General features: G+C 51.2%; 1 long non-coding RNA gene across 1 annotated transcript; it reads right to left on the bottom strand.

Moving 5' to 3' along the window:
- Positions 1-1,059: 1,059 nt before the first annotated feature.
- LOC123185502 (uncharacterized) lies at positions 1,060-2,219 on the bottom strand. Its single transcript, XR_006493420.1, has 2 exons — positions 1,993-2,219; positions 1,060-1,912 (listed from the first exon to the last, which is right to left on the bottom strand). It is a non-coding gene; the product is annotated as an uncharacterized lncRNA (long non-coding RNA).
- Positions 2,220-4,644: the final 2,425 nt, after the last annotated feature.

The raw sequence follows: 4,644 nt of genomic DNA on the forward strand, positions 1-4,644 counted from the left end.
CATAAGGCCGAGCCTTCCACCCTTTACCAAATATATAGATGCATTAATTAAATAAGAGATATTGGGATATCCCAACAAGTAAACATGTTCCAACAAGGAACAACATTGCCATGTTCCAACAATGAACAAACTTCAATCTTCACCTGTAACTAACAACGCTATAAGAGGGGCTGAGCAAAGTGGTAACATAGCCAAACAACGGTTTGCTAAGACAAGGTGGGTTAGAGGCTTGGCTTAACGATATGGGAGGCATGATATAGCAAGTGGTAGGTATCGCGACATAGGCATAGCAAAAGAGTGAGCAACTAGCAAGCAAAGATAGAAGTGATTTCGAGGGTATGGTCATCTTGCCTGAAATCCCGCAAGGAAGAAGAACGAGTCCATGAAGAAGACAAACGGACGTAGTCGAATGGGTCCTCACAAACGCGACATTACCGGATTACCGAGAAGAAATACATCGGAAAGAAAGCAAACAACATAGTAAACAACCACCACATAATCATGGCACGATGCGCAAACAAGTATGATGCATGTACGGTTTAATGAGGCATGGCATGGCAAAGTGCACAAGCAATCCTACAAATTAAGTGGAGCTCAATATGCAACTCCGTTGCATATTGATGAAACACCACGTTCAAGTTATTTAGTTCGATCTCGTTTATGTACCCAACAATATTAAATGTTGTTAAACATGGCAAGAGGGTGAAGCAAATGAAAACTACCTATCTAGTCAAGGTTAAATTAGGCCGGAAACAACGAACAACAAATTCCGGTAAATCCCCATATGCATATTTTAGATTAGGTGTTGTTCTGCCCTAAACACAATTTTAGAGTTGTTAAACATCCAAATCAAGTACACCATGATAAACTATGCAAAATTCTACCCCATATACATATAAAGTTCATTAAATTCCGAGTTACGGTTAAATAGTTATGAATTAAATCATTTTAACATGACATAGGGGCAAATTTAACCAAACAGCATTTAAACATTTTAAACATAGATGAAAGTGACATATTATTAAACTAGACAAAATTCTAAGCAACTTTCATATTAAGTTTGTTTTAAACCGATGCACGGTTATTAAGTTATTATATGCATGATCTACAAGGGGTTTTCTGTAAAACAACAGTTTTCTAGAAATTAGCTAAATTCGCAGAGCCTCAAAAAAAATGGGCCGGATCTGCTGGCCCAACAACAGGAAAAAAAGGGGTGGGGCGCTAGGGGTGTGCTCACATTGGGCCTAGGCCCAACTGGAGGTGGAGGCCGGGCAGCTGGGCCTCGCGCAGCGGTCAACGGGAGAAGGAGGACTTGTCGCTGTCCTTGCTTTGGGGCGGCTGGGCGCTGACTCGCTGCTCCTCTTGCAGCGAGACGAAGCAGGGGCGCGGCGCTTGGCGAACGGAGCTTCTACTCCGGCGACGAGGCGATGCAGGGGACGGAGGGAGGCGCGGATCGGCGCGAATCCGGGCGGTGGAGGTACAGGAAAGGAGAGGTCGATCTGATCCGGAGCTACGGTCAATGAAGAGCACGTGATCAAGGGGATCCTGCCCTCGAGCTGATGTAGGCACGGAGGACGAGGATGGCCTGCGCAAAACTCCTCGGGGCTCCCTGTTGCACGACAGAGAGAGCAGGTGAGAGAGGGAGGAGAGAAGGACGAGGAAGGAAGAGGCAGGGGCGCAGGGTCCTGCTGCAGGTGGTCGCCGACGATGTAGATGGAGGGCGACGGGGTTCAGTGGACACGTGCACGGGAGTTGTTGTTGCTATCGCCTGTGGCAGCAAAGCTCCGGCGCGGTAGAGGCCATGGGCGGTAGAGTTGCACTCCCGCTCGAGGGGCGACGAGGAGGCCTCTGGTCGCCGGTGACGCCTGCGGCGGTGGATGGCTTGACGAGCAGCAAAGAGCTCGGGCGTTGGCTGCGCAAGCAGAGGAACTCGGTGGGATGCGGGCACGAGGAGAAGGAGGCTGCGGCACGAGGCTTGGGGATGAGGAGTACCTCGACGCAGAGGCGCACGAAGCTTGGTCGGTCGGCGAGGAAGGAGGCCGTGGAGGAGCTACAGTGGCCGACCGGTGCTCGGGCTGCAGGAGGTGGACGAGGGAATCAGGGAAGGCGCTGGTTGGTGGGAGAGATCGAGAGGATTTGGATCAGGGACGCACACACTGATTGGATGGGGATGGATCCCGAGGTGGGAGATGAGGCGGCGGCGATGAGTGGATGGGACAATGTCCCCCGATTTTAGGGTTTGCCCTGTATATATATATTAAGTGGGTTTTGGTTAGGGGTATTCGGTCCGTCCGATCGTAATCGGGCGGTCGAGAAAAAGATAGGCTAGGGAGTCCAAATAAGAAAACGATGATATTTTGTAGAAGTTTGGGGATGTTCTGAGTCCAACGGTGACAACTGGCCAGGTCGGGTTCGGGACCGCTTTTGGACGCGCACGTGAGGGGGTCGATGCACTGCGCAAAGAGGGGTTTCAGGGCCTGGCGGTTGATGGCGGACTGTGCAGAAGACTTTGGGCTGAGAGAAGAGAAGATAGAGAGACCCAGCGACTGTTTCCGGAGACCGAAAACGTCCGACGTAAGACCGACTATATTGCCGCTATAAATATCCATTGGGGCATCAAACGGACTCCGATTGCGATGAAACTTGGCACACGGTCTACCTACACTATAACAATACCGCACGCCAACTCTCATCCCATTCCGAGAATATTATCCGGCCACTTATAAAATAATATTCGGATGTGCCGCGGGCGCATGCGAGTGTGACTGGGCTTAGAACAGACAACGGAAGGAACTGGGAGACCGGGACGGATGCAAGTTTTGAAAACATGATGATGCAATGCACATGATGACATGATGAAATGCAACATGCAAGCAAATGACATGGCAATGCCGGCAAATAACTGGCAGACACCTGGCACATCGGTCTCGGGGCGTCACAACGCCACTCCAAGAGCTACCCAAAGCGCAGGTTGCTACCCCAATTAGAGGAGGAAGCACTTAAACCTACATCACCAGCGCATGATGCGGCCAACCGGCCACCCCATGGCCGCGACAGAGAGGCCTCTCGGCCCTCCACTCCAGTCGCACCCCGGTGCCGCTCCAAAAATACCAAGGCATGGGAAAATGCGCTAGACCTGCGAGACATATTGGAGGACAAGGCAAAGCAAACAAGATCGATCTACGGATCACGTGGGCGCCCCACGGCACGAGACGGTACTCGTCACGCCGGATATAGTAAATCCGGCCAGGCCGAACACAGTAGACAAAGCTCGTTTGAGCTGCGTCGTGATATAGCCCAGTACAGAGGCGCCGCACACCCACTATGCTTCACAGATGAAGTAATGGATCATCAAACCCCCGAGGGTTTCAAACCCATGAACATCGAATCATATGATGGCACAACAGATCCTGCGGTATGGATCAAGGACTATCTCCTTCATATCCACATGGCCCGCGGTGATGACTTACACGCCATCAATACCTCCCACTCAAGCTTAAAGGACCAGCTTGGCATTGGCTTAACAGCTTGCCAGCAGAATCAATTAGTTGTTGGGAGGACCTGGAAGCCGCATTCCTCGACAATTTCCAGGGCACTTATGTGCGACCACCAGACGCCGATGACCTAAGCCACATAATTTAGCAGCCAGAGGAATCGGCCAGACAATTCTGGACACGGTTCCAAACCATGAAAAATCAAATCGTCGACTGTCCGGACGCAGAGGCCCTAGCAGCCTTCAAGCATAACATACGCGACGAGTGGCTTGCACGGCACCTAGGACAGGAAAAGCCGAAATCTATGGCAGCCCTCACGACACTTATGACCCGCTTTTGCACGGGAGAAGACAGCTGGCTAGCTCGCAGCAATAACATGACCAAGATCCCTGGTAATTCGGATACCAAGGACAGTAGTGGCAGGTCGCGTCGCAACAAGCAAAAGCGCCGCATTAACAGAGACAATGCTGAGGATACGACAGTTAATGCCGGATTCAAAGGCTCTAAACCCGGTCAGTGGAAAAAGCCATTCAAAAGAAATACTCCGGGCCCGTCCTGTTTGGACCGAATACTCAACCGCTCATGCGAGATACATGGCACCCCCAAAAAACCAGCCAATCACACCAACGGGGATTGTTGGGTGTTCAAGCAGGCAGGCAAGTTAAATGCCGAAAGGAGAGACAAGGGGCTGCATAGTGATGACGAGGAGGAGCCCCGGCTGCCGAACAATAGTGGACAGAAAGGTTTTCCCCCACAAGTGCGGACGGTGAACATGATATATGCAACCCACATCCCCAAGAGGGAGCGGAAGCGTGTGCTAAGGGACGTATACGCGATGGAGCCAGTCGCCCCAAAGTTCAACCCATGGTCTTCCTGCCCGATCACTTTTGATTGAAGGGACCACCCCACTAGCATCCGTCATGGCGGATTCGCCGCATTGGTTCTAGACCCAATTATTGACGGATTTCACCTCACTAGAGTCCTTATGGATGGCGGCAGCAGCCTGAACCTGCTTTATCAGGATACAGTGCGGAAAATGGGCATCGATCCCTCGAGGATTAAACCCACCAGAACGACCTTTAAAGGCGTCATACCAGGTGTAGAAGCCAACTGTACAGGCTCAGTTACACTTGAAGTGGTCTTCGGATCT

This window comes from Triticum aestivum, chromosome 2A (genome assembly GCF_018294505.1).
Source record: "Triticum aestivum cultivar Chinese Spring chromosome 2A, IWGSC CS RefSeq v2.1, whole genome shotgun sequence".
Lineage (NCBI taxonomy): Eukaryota > Viridiplantae > Streptophyta > Magnoliopsida > Poales > Poaceae > Triticum > Triticum aestivum.